Here is a 15,674-nt window from a genome sequence, read left to right on the forward strand (position 1 = left end):
GCCTCACCTCACTCAGGGCCTCACCTCAGTGCCTCACTCAGTTGACTCCACCTCAGTGCCTCACCTCAGGGCCTCACCTCAGGGCCTCACCTCAGGGCCTCACCTCAGGGCCTCACCTCAGTGCCTCACCTCAGGGCCTCACCTCAGGGCCTCACCTCAGGGCCTCACCTCAGGGCCTCACCTCAGGGCCTCACCTCAGGGCCTCACCTCAGGGCCTCACCTCAGTGCCTCACCTCAGGGCCTCACCTCAGGGCCTCACCTCAGGGCCTCACCTCAGTGCCTCACCTCAGTGCCTCTCCTACCTACATGGCCTCACATCAGTGCGGAATAACATCAGGTGTCTCTGCACCTCAGTGCCTCTCTCACTTAACACAGAGAAACAAATACCCTCTCTCAGAATGTAGTGGAGTAAAATCTTCAATATTTGCCACCAAAATGTAGTGTAAGAATTAAGGACCATTAAATGGAAATATAAAGCATATGTTGCAATTGTATTTAAGTTGAGTGATTGAGGAAGACACTAAGGTTTTCATTTCTACTGCACATATAAATTGGATCCAAATATCAGTTCTCGGTCTCCTTCATGGCTGATAGTCAGAATCGGTATTGCAAAAAACACATTAGTCAATTATAGTCAATATTTAGCACCTGTCAACAGTTTTATAGTTGTCGTTCACTCTCACAATAATGTTTTTGGGTGTAGCAGACAGCTGTTTTCCACAAAAAATTACTGCATATTCAACAGCCAACAGACAGAGTCAGTGAGGAGCCGCTGGAACACACTGGAGTATTTAGCTGCTAAAGTATCCGTCCTACTAAAGTAAGTAGGATGGTGGAGACCAGAAACAGAGCTAACAGGAGAGTGAATATTGGACTTACATTCATTAGGTGGCCACAAACACGACTCCAAACAAATGAAATGTTGCTCTGTATCTGCTGGATGTGGAAACAGGCAACATGACAGTGTAGTTTCCATTGCAAACAAGTGGCAAACAAATCAGGCATTGCAGATTTCAGGTATTGTGTCTGTGTCCAGGGGTCCATTGTCTCATAATTCATCCATGCCTACATTTCTTTGTATGATTTTATTTCATAATGTTTGCCTCTGTGACTCTCCCCACATTGTTGCATCCTTCTCTACTTGCCATATTTCCACATCAGGATGGAGTCACTATTGGGCTGGAAGTGCTCCTTCCCAAAGACGCCAAGCTGCACGCAGAGACCAGCCCGCCCCTTCAGTACGACGTCTTCCTCTACAAGGTCGCAAACAATGGAGACTCTGCCTCTCCCAGCAAAGCCCCGCCCACTCACAGCACCAACTCTTACTCCTCTTCTCATCCCATACCCAAATCGCCCAAAACACCTAAGACACCCAAGTCGCCTAAGGTGCCTAAGTCGCCCAAACACACCAAGGACCACCGACACAGTCACCATGAACCCTTGTCCATGAGGCACTCCTCACCTGGCCGCCACCCCTCACCTGTTCGCCACCCATCACCTAGTCGTTACTCTGTACCTGGGCTCTATTCTCCACCCACCTGCCATCCGTCATCCCATCACTCTCCCTCCCAGTACAAGTGCATGCCCTCCAGCCCACCTCAGTTACGCCGTCCCAGAGGTCGATCGCAACCTCATGGCTCGGAGTGCTCTGGGACTGGAAGAGATTACCAGAGTGGACACCTTCGTCCATCCCCCTCCTCCCCTCACCTCACCCAGCCACCTCCATCGCCATCCAGGATGAAGTGCAGCCCGGCCAGCACCCGGTCCCTGCCACCGCTCTGCTGACAAGGCCTCCATCCGGCCTGGCCTGGCCTGGCATTCAGACGCACAAACATCTGTCATAATCTAATCTATCCAGCGATCTGTCCATCATGGCTCTAACTGTTTCACTAGTGACTTATAGATCATTATTCCATCCATCATCCATATTTGCACCTTGCCTCCCTTCATCTGAGCGCATCTTGGTCCACGGAGCTTGATAACTGGAACTGGGACAACTCTGCGTACACCCCTCTCTCAAACTCAGACATGTATGCAGCCAACATGCATACATAAAACACTGCACAGTCACTGCAGCCAAGCATTCACACCTTGATGTAAATGACAGCCTCTGAAAGCTCAGGTTACACAAGCACACAATGAACCACTACATGTGAACGCGCTCTCCTAGCACGGTGCCAACGTCAGCCTCTGCTGAGGATGTAGTTCATGAAGGATTCATAGAGGTTTACTACATTAGCCTTAGTGTTGTCAATGGTTTATATACAGATCTTTTGCTATTCAGTTTGTAAGATGATTTCATGTTTTCACAGGCTTTTTGGTATGTTTTTCATGTTTCTAATCCTCAATAAAAAGATAACACAACAATGTGTGCAGTATTGTGTTCTAAAGATGGCGAGAGCTGAGAGGAACAGACCAAAGGAAGATTAAAAGAGGCAGCAAGGCGAAGAGGAGAGAGGTTTTTTCTTCTCGTGTTGCCAAGCGTCACATAAAGAGAATAAGAGGGGCTCTGCTGCCCCTCTGTGGACAGAGCTCAAGGAACGCTTCAGGGTTAAAATCACCAGTGAAGTCATACTGCACTGCAGCCTTAGCCTTTACATTAGCTCCCTTGCTGATCCTCTGACCTTTGGAAATAACCTTTCTGTCTGTTTCACTCTACAGTATGAGCTACAGCGCTTTACTCATGCGTCTTCCTTTTTCATATGTGTAATAGGAGGAAGGTTGCCTCAGATGCCTGGCCTTTAAGGTGCGACTATATGATGTGTGCATCTGCTAAATAGTGGCCATGTGGCAACAGAAATGTTATATCAACATACTGTAACAGTATCATGAGAAGAGAAGAGTCATCAGAACTGTCGGCGTACTCGTTTATTTGAGAGAAGACAAACCACGACGTACTTTTTACCATTTATTTAGAATTGTATCGTTAAGCAAAGCTCGATCAAGGACTTTCTCTGTTTGAAAAATTGCAGGCAGCAAGCCGTTAACTACAACCAGTCGCCCAGAAAAAGATGAAGATTTTACATTACAATACTTAATATAGTTATTGACAGGAAAAAGTGTGTATTTTGTCATTGGCTAAAAAGGTGGGTGGAGCTGTGGTTTAGACTTTAGACCCATCGTTGGTGCCCGAGCTGGTCCCAACCTCATCCGACTCATCCTGGGAGACATCGCCCTGTTGAGAGAACTTCCTTCTACTGTCTTACTTTCCTCATCACTCTACTGTCAGCAGCTCCGACCTTTGGCTGTACTTTGTGCTTTTAATTGCTACTTATTATTTTTCAAGGACATTATTGTACGTACAGGCAAAAATGATTGTAACATGTTCATCATCTGACAATCTCATGTGGCCTTGGCCTCTTCTTACGAAAAGCACTCTGTTCTTTGTCTTATTCTGGTTTTATCTCTCAAATGTATTAACCCTTCATAACATGGAGCTGATTCTTGTTTCAAGCTCATTGATCAACAGGATAAGTACAACTCTTTAATAGTACAGTTTATTAGTGCAACTCTTTAATAGTACAGTTTATTAGTGCAACTCTTTAATAATACAGTTTATTAGTGCAACTCTTTAATAGTACAGTTTATTAGTGCAACTCTTTAATAAGTTACAGTGCAACTCTTTAATAGTACAGTTTATTAGTGCAACTCTTTAATAAGTACAGTTTATTAGTGCAACCTCTTTAATAATACAGTTTATTAGTGCAACTCTTAATAGTACAGTTTATTAGTGCAACTCTTTAATAATACAGTTCATTAGTGCAACTCTTTAAAAGTACAGTTTATTAGTGCAACTCTTTAATAGTACAGTTTATTAGTGCAACTCTTTAATAATACAGTTTATTAGTGCAACTCTTTAATAGTACAGTTTATAAGTGCAACTCTTTAATAGTACAGTTTATTAGTGCAACTCTTTAATAATACAGTTTATTAGAGCAACTCTTTAATAGTACAGTTTATTAGTGCAACTCTTTAATAGTTCAGTTTATTAGTGCAACTCTTTAATAGTACAGTTTATTAGTGCAACTCTTTAATAATACAGTTTATTAGTGCAACTCTTTAATAATACAGTTTATTAGTGCAACTCTTTAATAATACAGTTCATTAGTGCAACTCTTTAATAGTACAGTTCATTAGTGCAACTCTTTAATAGTACAGTTTATTAGTGCAACTCTTTAATAGTACAGTTTATTAGTGCAACTCTTTAATAGTACAGTTTATTAGTGCAACTCTTTAATAATACAGTTTATTAGTGCAACTCTTTAATAGTACAGTTTATAAGTGCAACTCTTTAATAGTACAGTTTATTAGTGCAACTCTTTAATAGTACAGTTTATAAGAACAACTCTTTAATAGTACAGTTCATTAGTGCAACTCTTTAATAGTACAGTTTATTAGTGCAACTCTTTAATAGTACAGTTTATAAGAACAACTCTTTAATAGTACAGTTCATTAGTGCAACTCTTTAATAGTACAGTTTATTAGTGCAACTCTTTAATAATACAGTTTATTAGTGCAACTCTTTAATAGTACAGTTTATTAGTGCAACTCTTTAATAATACAGTTTATTAGTGCAACTCTTTAATAGTACAGTTTATTAGTGCAACTCTTTAATAGTACAGTTTATTAGTGCAACTCTTTAATAATACAGTTTATTAGTGCAACTCTTTAATAGTACAGTTTATTAGTGCAACTCTTTAATAGTACAGTTTATTAGTGCAACTCTTTAATAGTACAGTTTATTAGTGCAACTCTTTAATAGTACAGTTTATTAGTGCAACTCTTTAATAGTACAGTTTATTAGTGCAACTCTTTCATAGTACAGTTTATTAGTGCAACTCTTTAATAGTACAGTTTATTAGTGCAACTCTTTAATAATACAGTTTATTAGTGCAACTCTTTAATAATACAGTTTATTAGTGCAACTCTTTAATAGTATAGTTTATTAGTGCAACTCTTTAATAGTACAGTTTATTAGTGCAACTCTTTAATAGTACAGTTTATTAGTGCAACTCTTTAATAGTACAGTTTATTAGTGCAACTCTTTAATAATACAGTTTATTAGTGCAACTCTTTAATAGTACAGTTTATTAGTGCAACTCTTTAATAATACAGTTTATTAGTCCATAGTTATTAATTCACAGTATTCAGGCACTTTAATAACACTGTTTGGTAGTGCATTGCAATTAGGTCATAGTGATCAGGCACTTAAACCAGACAGTCAAAAAAGTAAATCCTTACAGAACTGACTCAGTAATATGTTGACACAGCAGTATGTATGTTAAGTGCCAACAACAGCTAACATTAGCTGCTTTGAGAACGACAGTAGAAGTGAAATCCCCAAATAGTCAAAACAACAAATGTGTGTCTTATTTCTTATGAACATAAACGTTTCACTTCTAAGGAGCAGAATGTGTTAGCATCTTCTTCTTCTTTTCTTATTTGTTTATTGCTGAACATGGTTATTAAATGGAAAGGGAAAACGGTTGTTTGGCTTCCAGCCTTTGAGGAGGTGCGTCAGTGTCCATGTTTGACTGACAGCAGACAGAGTTGCAGGCTGAGCCTCAGCAGGGGACCACATTTTCTGAAAACTCTGAAAACAGTGTTTGGTTTATTTAGTTGGCATCGCAGGTGTGAGTACGACTCTGGTATCTAAACTGAGCTGCACCTGAGCAGCTAATTAGTGTGTACGGTCGCTCACTGGCTCAAGTGTTCGTACAGTAAATACACATATGAATACATAGCAGGCATGTTAAATGTGAATTTCTACCTTTTTGGTTCTGATGTTCTGAGATCACATGTGACTTAACAAGCAGGTATGTGTGCTGCAGCAGACAAAACCATGGAATTCAATTTGAGTTGGACTCAAAAACATGACAGAAAAACACCCTCACCAGCTAAATAAGACTGTTTATACAGTCATCCAGCTGAGGCACAATGGAGAGGTGGTGTTACTCCCTTTATGTGATGCCAGTTTCTGCTGCACTTTTGCCTTATGTTACTGCTGTATTATTTATAATGCGATGGGTACTGCCTCTACCTTTGGTGCTGAGGAATGCTCATCTCTGGCAGCAAGCACTTCTGTGTCTTTAGGACATTCAAATTAAACATCTAGCAATGTGACCTCCACCATGGAGGTTAAGAGCTGCAGGCTGCAGAGGCTCACCACTTCTGTTCTCTGTCTCCTGGATTAAAGCCCCCTCTTGTTCCAGGGGGATCAGGTGAAGGTGAAGTTATCCTTGCTGCCGTTTGCATTCATCAGAAATAGGCTGTGTAGAAATGAAAAGAGTAATTGACAGGTTTTAGAGTGGAGCGTCTGTATCTCTCTGGGACACTCAGTGCCTCTGAAGAGCTGTCCTGTCCTGCTCCACCTGCAGGTGCTCAGGTGCCCTCAGTGTGTCCTCAGGTGTCTTTCAGCTGCTGAAGCGTCGAGAAACGCTCCAGCACTCTTTCTGCAAGGACACAGAAGAAATCAGTGGTCTTAATAGAGTTTCATTCTGCAGTCACCCTGAAGCTAAAACACTCTTTACCTGGAAACACAATTAAGTTTTCCTGAAATTGTGTGTCTATATAGTTGCATGAAATTATATAAAAATGAACATGTCGATAGATGCCCTCGTTTAAATCCAAGTATACTCACGTTTGACTGAAGAAGAATCGAAATACATTTGGCAACACGATGGTTAGAGGTCAATAACTGTTAAATAACATAAAGGGACAGTTCACCCAAAATCAAAAACTCTTGTTCCTCCTCTTACCTGCAGCACTTGATCCAGATACAGTGTTGACGATTTCTGCCTTCTCTCAAATATGATATACAATATAACTACATTAGACACTTTCCTTTATGTGATGTGGTCCTTTTATATTTATTTTTACACCAACCGACTTGAGTTTATGAATTTAATCTAATGGTTCCACTTGTTTTATCTATTTTATTTATTCCATTTCTTTTACTTCACCCACTTTATTCATTTCTATCATTACCTCTGTTACTTCAACTATTTCATTCAATTTATTTTTATCATCTTTGTATTTGTAATTGTATTCTTGCTTTGTTTTGTCAAAGCACTTTGTAAACTGTTTTTAGAAGTGCTATACAAATAAAGTTATTATTATTATCTGCCAATCATACATTACCCACAATGCAATCTAGCAACTGAGCATCTGATTACATGCAGCTTCCTCTGGAACTACGAAAGACTTTATACAACTTTTTCACATACGCAGCAGTTCTCCCCAAGACCTGCAAACACACTTTAATGTGTAATATTGGTGGAGTGACCCTTTAAGTTACAGTACAGAAAAGAGGAAATCACAGTAAGAAAAGAAAACAGCCTTAGAAGACCTAAACATGACTGTCTTTTTTTTTTTTTTTACCAATAAAAATGACAAATACTGATGTGAATGCAGCAGGCTGTACTTCATATGACCTCAGAGAAACACCCTGCAGTCCTGACACATCACAGCTCATACCGTCTGCAGATTCTGCTCCTATCGTCTCTGCAGGGTGTCTGTCTGGGCCTCAGGCTAGCGAGGATGACTTGATTAGAGTCCAGGTCAAAGGAGCAAGCAGGACACAACCTGATGTTGAAGCATAACAGTCTGCTACTTACAATAACCTCTCGGGCTTACAGCAGCCTATCACAGACTAGACTGATGTAATATTTAGAACATGTGTGACAGCGTCCACAAAAAATGTCCATGAAAAGGTGGTTTCATAAATGTTCAGAGGGTCGTTTTGTGACGTGAGAACTTTTCTGTCCACAGTCACACTAAATCCGAATTCTGTCTGGAGAAACACAACCTAACCCTGTTCTCTAGACTTCCCCTTGTGTGTGTGTGTGTGTGTGTGTGTGCATGTGTGTGCGTGTGTGTGTGTGTGTGCGTGTGTGTGCAGCTCCTGTATGAACCACTGAGCGGCAGCGCTGCCCCACAGTCAGACGTGCTCTGCTACTGTAGATACAGATGAGACCTGCTGGCACTTTGAAACCGCTGATCTGCATCTTCATTAGCATTCGCTCTGTGTCGACTGAGGGAACGTGTGCTGATTCAACAGGAAGCTGCTGTGATAATTGATATTGTTATCATGTAGATATCTGGATGATCTCTGATGATCTCAGGTGTGTTTAAAGCTTTGCAGGAGCTGCAGATGAGAGCAGGGAGAGTGCACAGGTGTGTGTGTGTGTGTGTGTGTGTGTGGGTGTGTGTGTGTGTGTGTGTGTGCAGGATAGATACTGTGTGATCTGCAGTTAATGCTGTGCAGGGCTGATGAGAGCATAGATCTGCATACTGTGTGTGTTCTTGTGTGTGTGTGTGTGTGTGTTTTGCAGCTCCATCACTGCCTCTTTAAGGCTATAAAGTATTCTTGCTGACCCAAAACAGATGTAATTCTCTCTCACTTGCTCCCACTCTAATATTCCTACACACACACACACACACACACACACACACACACACACACACACACACACACACACAGCAATGTCTCCTGAGATGCCTTCATAGCAGACAGAGATTTTTATAATTAGTTGAGCAGTGAATCAACTGCAGTTTCACACAGAACCTCTTTTGATTTTTAATCATTTTGGACAAAACTTTGATGGATCTGTTTTTTTACTCTCAGCATCACAGAAAATGTTCCGTTTAATCTCAAACACAGACTTGAATAATCCATGGAATCAGGATATTCTGACAGTTGATGCATCTAGTGTTCATCCTCATAAATACAATCTGTCTTTGTTTACATGGCTTTGGAGATTTATAAGATGCCTTTTAATGTATTTTACTGGCCACAGCATTGAGAGACCCCCTACTCACCGTCTTTCTCCCTCTCTCTTTGTGCTGTTGCTCTTGTGTCTGCTCCTCTCTGTGAGTCCGGCTGAATGGCCTTCTATTCAGGAGAGAGAAATGTCATCACTTTGGGTGGGTGTGTGAGTGTATGCTGGAGAAGAGTGTGAACTTTTTGAGAAATGACATCTTCAAGGGTCACGTCACCCAAATCACAAGAAAGATATCCTCCCACTTACATACAGTGGTGCCCGCCATGCAAATAGATTGGATTGGGTCAAATGTGATTTTTGATGCTCTGAGCGAGGCGAACAAAATCCTCTTCATCTCCTTTATACTGGGGATTATCAGAGAGGGCAGCTCATATCTCTAAATCTCAGCAATTAAAACTGTGTGTTTATCTAGACACCACTGTGTTTGATATATTCATCTATTTGTGTGATTTAAGTTAACTGAAGTCTGAATTAATGCTAGTACTACGTAGTGTCTGTGTTGTCAGAGCCTGACACATCTTACTATATTTCACTGCACCTCTGAGTTCCATTGTTCTTGAAAAATCCCTTCACTGAGCCACACAGTTGCACTGGGAGATGTGGGCCTTCATCATCAACATACGCACTGAGGGGGTTTTCTTTAGTCAAACCCTCATACAATTCCCTGCTGCTAAAATATAGCCATTTATGTCACTGAAAACCACGCGTATGATACGTGTCATTTCCCATTCAGTTTACGTGTTGAGTTTCATGTTGAGAGGTGGACAGGATGGTGCTGGTGCTCAATGTTGTCATGACGGTCCTGGGACAACGTTGGCCATGTCGGTCCAGGGACAACGTTGGTCATGACGGTCCAGGGACAACGTTGGTCATGACGGTCCTGGGACAACGTTGGCCATGACGGTCCTGGGACAACGTTGGTCATGACGGTCCAGGGACAACGTTGGTCATGACGGTCCTGGGACAACGTTGGTCATGTCGGTCCAGGGACAACGTTGGCCATGACGGTCCTGGGACAACGTTGGCCATGACGGTCCAGGGACAACGTTGGCCATGACGGTCCTGGGACAACGTTGGTCATGTCGGTCCAGGGACAACGTTGGCCATGACGGTCCAGGGACAACGTTGGCCATGACGGTCCTGGGACAACGTTGGTCATGTCGGTCCAGGGACAACGTTGGCCATGACGGTCCTGGGACAACGTTGGTCATGACGGTCCTGGGACAACGTTGGTCATGTCGGTCCTGGGACAACGTTGGCCATGACGGTCCAGGGACAACGTTGGCCATGACGGTCCAGGGACAACGTTGGCCATGACGGTCCTGGGACAACGTTGGTCATGTCGGTCCAGGGACAACGTTGGCCATGACGGTCCAGGGACAACGTTGGCCATGACGGTCCTGGGACAACGTTGGCCATGACGGTCCTGGGACAACGTTGGCCATGACGGTCCTGGGACAACGTTGGCCATGACGGTCCAGGGACAACGTTGGCCATGACGGTCCTGGGACAACGTTGGCCATGACGGTCCAGGGACAACGTTGGCCATGACGGTCCAGGGACAACGTTGGCCATGACGGTCCAGGGACAACGTTGGCCATGACGGTCCTGGGACAACGTTGGCCATGACGGTCCTGGGACAACGTTGGCCATGACGGTCCTGGGACAACGTTGGCCATGACGGTCCAGGGACAACGTTGGCCATGACGGTCCTGGGACAACGTTGGCCATGACGGTCCAGGGACAACGTTGGCCATGACGGTCCTGGGACAACGTTGGCCATGACGGTCCTGGGACAACGTTGGCCATGACGGTCCTGGGACAACGTTGGCCATGACGGTCCAGGGACAACGTTGGCCATGACGGTCCTGGGACAACGTTGGCCATGACGGTCCTGGGACAACGTTGGCCATGACGGTCCAGGGACAACGTTGGCCATGACGGTCCAGGGACAACGTTGGCCATGACGGTCCCTGGGACAACGTTGGCCATGACGGTCCTGGGACAACGTTGGCCATGACGGTCCTGGGACAACGTTGGCCATGACGGTCCTGGGACAACGTTGGCCATGACGGTCCTGGGACAACGTTGGCCATGACGGTCCAGGGACAACGTTGGCCATGACGGTCCTGGGACAACGTTGGCCATGACGGTCCTGGGACAACGTTGGCCATGACGGTCCCGGGACAACAGCAACACAAATCACAAAGCTATGACATCATGACTTCAAGAGTATGGGTGGTGAGTTTGGATGATGGTCCAGGAACAATATTAATGTTGATGTTCTAGAAACAACACCAACACATTCATATCAGATAGACAGACACAGATAATGTCACAGATTAACCAGATCCTTCAGTGTCAAAGGTCAGACAGAGAAGTTAACTCCTATCAAAATGGACTTCTTTCCTCTGTCACCTCTTCCCGTCGTCTTCCTCCTCCTTCCTCTCCTCCTCGTCCTCCCTCTCCTCCTTTTGCTGCTGTCATTTTGTTTTTCACCTGCGGTAACATCCCTCTCTCTTTACCCCCCACCTTCTGCCTCCTCCCTCGGCTTCCATATTGATTTTCTCGATGTCCCACGGTCACATTCTTGTGGTGAAGGTTTCCGGCTGAAAACTGCTGACATTTACCTCGCAGTCACAACACGGCTCATTTAAACCCCACCTCACAGTGCACTCTTTGACAGCACATGCTGCCGGTGTGAATGCTAAAGGATGATTGCAGACATTTAGAAAACATGTAATGATGTTACAACCCACTTCACTATATCTGAGAGACGCGAGTCGAAGACCTGAGTGTGCATCTAAGCATCTAAACAAAACATTATTTTGCTGATCTTTGTTCCCAGACATTCCCGTCCTCTTGTTCCTGACTCACATGCCAACTCTTCTTTCCCATTCCTCCACTGGTCCTTGTTACCATGGAGATGTCTGGGATCCAAGGCTGGTGACAGGTGAGAGACCGAAAGAGACAGTGAAAGGTAATGAGAAGGGCAGCTTTTGTAAGGTCAAATAAGTAGACACACACACACGCACACACACACACACACACACACACACGCACACACACACACACACACACACACACACACACACACACACATAAATGATATCTGAGGGCAGGATAGAAACACCTGTGGAGACGAAGGTGGGGACCCAAAGGCTGCACCCTGCTCTCTCACAGTGGTGCTGGAAGGAAGGAACCCAAATTTAACAACGTGGGCGGGGGGGGCATCACACAAATACACACACACACACACACACACACACACACACAACGCACCTTCACTCATGAGACACAGATGTGCACAACTGGGAGGGGCTGGCCACAGCAGGACCACCGGCAGAGAGGCTCAGAGGGCTGTGTGGTGCTAATCGTGCTCGCGGGGTTCTTCTCTGTGTTCCCATTTAAATGCCTCTCTTTGGATTCAACCACAAAAAGCAACATACATTCAAATATCTATACTTGCTCGCCATCAAGCTGTGAACAAACGTACGCACATCATTTCAGAATCTGAGTCACTGGTTCTGCCTCTTTCCTCTTCCGAGGGAAACAAAGCATTATGCAACACGCGCTACAGACCGGCTGCAAGAAACAATCAGTCCACAAGTGGCTCTATTCTAAACTTCAGATGTCCCTCCAGCTCCTCGTCTCACAGACAGTGATTGCATTCAGGCTAATTAAATAACTTTCTGTTCTCTTTCTGGTGAAAAGATTAATTCAGTTTATTACTCATGTTAATAGACTGAAGAGCTTATATAAACACTTTAGAATGTCACTGGCCGCTGATGCTGGAGTCTGTGTGAAATTGCATTACTGTTCTGTCATTTCCCTCCTCCCTGCCGTCACTGGAGACTGTACATGACTGGCTGTCTGACTGAGGGAGTTAATGTGTTCAAGAGCCAGCTGTCCCTCAAATAACACACTCAATTATTCATATGGCAAGGAACACACAAACGTGTGTGTGTGTATGTGTGTGTGAGACGCAGGTGAGTTCATGAAACAGCAACATTAAGTGCTGACCAGTCTTGGGTGCAGCGTCTTCGCTTGCTAAAGAGGCAATAAAGCGAAAGAGAGGGAGACTATCGCAGTAGGTGTGTGTGAAAAGGTTGAAAGTGTGTGTGTGTGTGTCTCCTCTTCGCTAATGGAAATCAGATCTCCCATGTGTTGAGCCAGCAGAAGGAGAGCAGCAGATCCATCATGTCGGACCGGGGTCAAACTCGCAGGCCGACCTTCGCTCACACACTCCGAGTCATTTCCCCCGAAAACGTTTAGGTGCAGCCGAAACTCATCCGGCTCTTTAATTAACGAATGCAAATGGATTTAGGGATCAGATGTCCAACGGTCCAAGAAAAAAACGGGTGGGTGGTGTCGCCGCGCTCAAGAATCTAGATTTGCAAAACTGGTGTGTTTTCAGCGAGAGTGGTGACTTCAGTCCAGAGGCTTGTTTGGACATGTTGCCTTTAAATTGCCTCTGGCTCCCACTGCTCTACAACAAACTGTTTTAATGATTCGGGTCAAGACGATTCTCAAGTCCAGTCAAAGCAAGTCCGAGTCTGCAGAAGTCACCATCGACTCTGTACATCCTACATAGGTACGTCTTAGAACCCAGCCTTTTCTATTTGGTCTGCCGTACACATGTAAATGGACAATTTGGAAAATTGCTGCCAGGGTGAAGATATTCAGAAATGCCGTTTTCAGTGTTTATGTGCAGACGGGAGAACCAGGGTTTTTTGGCTTGGCTCTTTTGTTTGGCAGGTTTCTGATTGGTCAACGAGGCCTTACTGTTGAGGTTATATGACAGCCTGCATTTGCGTTTTCATACTGCTGGTGAGGACAGGAATGTTTCTGAAACCAGAGGAGGAAAAGAAATATGCATTTTTAAAAAATACCCATGTACGTGTGATCGAGGCCATGGGCTCATTAAAAGTCTTTCAGGTGTGAACGCTGACAATGAGCACACTTTTGCGTTGACACTGTTTAAATCAATAACTATCATCTGGAAATGAACAACCTTTTTGATGGTTGATGAAATAATCAAGCTCAGTGGTTTTTTTGAACATTATTCCAAACCTTCTCCAGTTGCAACCTCTCAAACGTTAAACTGCTGGTTTTCAAGGTAATATTTGGGTTTCGACTGTTGATCAGACGTCCACGTGTTATTTTCATCTTTCTCCGTCAAATTATTGCTCAATTATTTATTTAGGGCATTTAGCAGACGCTTTTGTCCAAAGCGACTTACAGTAATTCATACATACATTCACACGCTGGTGGCGGTGGTGGTGGCCATGCAAGGTGCCGACCAGCACATCAGGAGCAGTCTGGGGGTTCAGTATCTTGGCAAAGGACCCTTTGAAATTCAAACAAGACGCTGGCTCCGAGCCACAGCCCCCCCAAGAATGTAAGTATGTAAGAATTTGTCACCTGGTGAAATCAAACAGCCTCAACCAGATAAAGAATCAATGAGTCCAGCAGCTACACATCATCTCTGCTCCTGCACTCTCTACTGGGCCATGGAGCAGAACGACTGAAATGCATCCTTGTTAACCTGCCACACTTTGACGAGGATGCCTTTAGCCTGTTTGCTGACAAGAGCATTGTGTCCCCGCTTTAATTCTTCACTTATTGCACTTGAATGCATCCAAACTTCCAGGTGATTTGGACTTTTTTGTTCATTTGTTCACTGAGTCAAAAAAATGACTAACTTCCTGGTCTGTCAACACACACACCGGGCTGGAGTTCATCGCCTTCTCTTTCTGCTCTGCTGCTTTAACAGGCATCAACACACACACACACACACTCCCCCTCCCTCCCCCCTCTGCTCTCCTCTCGTCCACCCCCACAAGAGCCTGATGATGTGCAGGCTCCACAGAGCAGGACTTTCAAATGATATCATTACCATTTCAAAGAACCTGCTGCTGCCTTATGGACCTCCAAGCTGCAGCATGTTATATAGAGCAGGACGTTGTTTGCCACAAACTGAATCATCACTTTACATTTTTTTCATCTAAATGACAGGCAGCTACTGCACGTAACGCCTTTCTGAGTCTGCCCGTTGTGTGTTGCTTCAATTAGGGGAAAAGGCATCCACGCTGTGTGAGTATCTGCTGTTGTTGCAGGGTATCCTGCGACGCATCACTGCAACTTGTCAGTGTTTCAAACAGAAGGCTAATTTTTTTACTCCTGTCAGTTTAGCATCAGATATGTAGCAGAGGTCCACACAGAGAGGGACTCTGTCACACGCAGGCCTCTGAGGATACATCGACATGGAACAACAGTCAAACACTTGGGTGGACATGATTCTCATGTGACTATTTATTACCCGAGAAGGCGAGGAGGGGTTCTAGCAGCCCCCAGCTGGAGATTTCCTCATTGAAATACTGCCACGCACGCGCACGCACGCACACACTCACACACACACACACACACAGACTTAAGCGCCCAGCGGTTCCTGCTGCAACATTAATGTCCTCATTTATCCTCTTATGCACAAATGTCAACCTTTGTAAGCCTCCATTTCTGCCTCTCCTTTTGTGAGTGGCTCACCTTCACACCTTCACCAGCTCATCTGTCACCCAGCGTGTTTATATCCCTTTGTATTCACTCCCATTCATTTCTACCTACATACTGTTTCCCTCCTGAATCTGTATTCTGCTCACTGTATCCAGCTCACCCTCCCTCATCTCTTCCTGCGTCCTGCACAGATATTGCACATTTTTCCACAATATCTGCCTCTTGTTTAGTTTCTTTGTCTTTTTCATCTCTCTGCTTGGGGATCCTCTAGTGACATCATCACTCCTACAGTTACCATGGTTTCAGGGGAAAGGGACCGTAATAACTGTTTGGATCAAACAGACAGACTTGGTGCTGTTGTATCGCACACACACACAC

Source organism: Sparus aurata, unplaced genomic scaffold (assembly GCF_900880675.1).
Source record: "Sparus aurata unplaced genomic scaffold, fSpaAur1.1, whole genome shotgun sequence".
Taxonomy (NCBI): domain Eukaryota; kingdom Metazoa; phylum Chordata; class Actinopteri; order Spariformes; family Sparidae; genus Sparus; species Sparus aurata.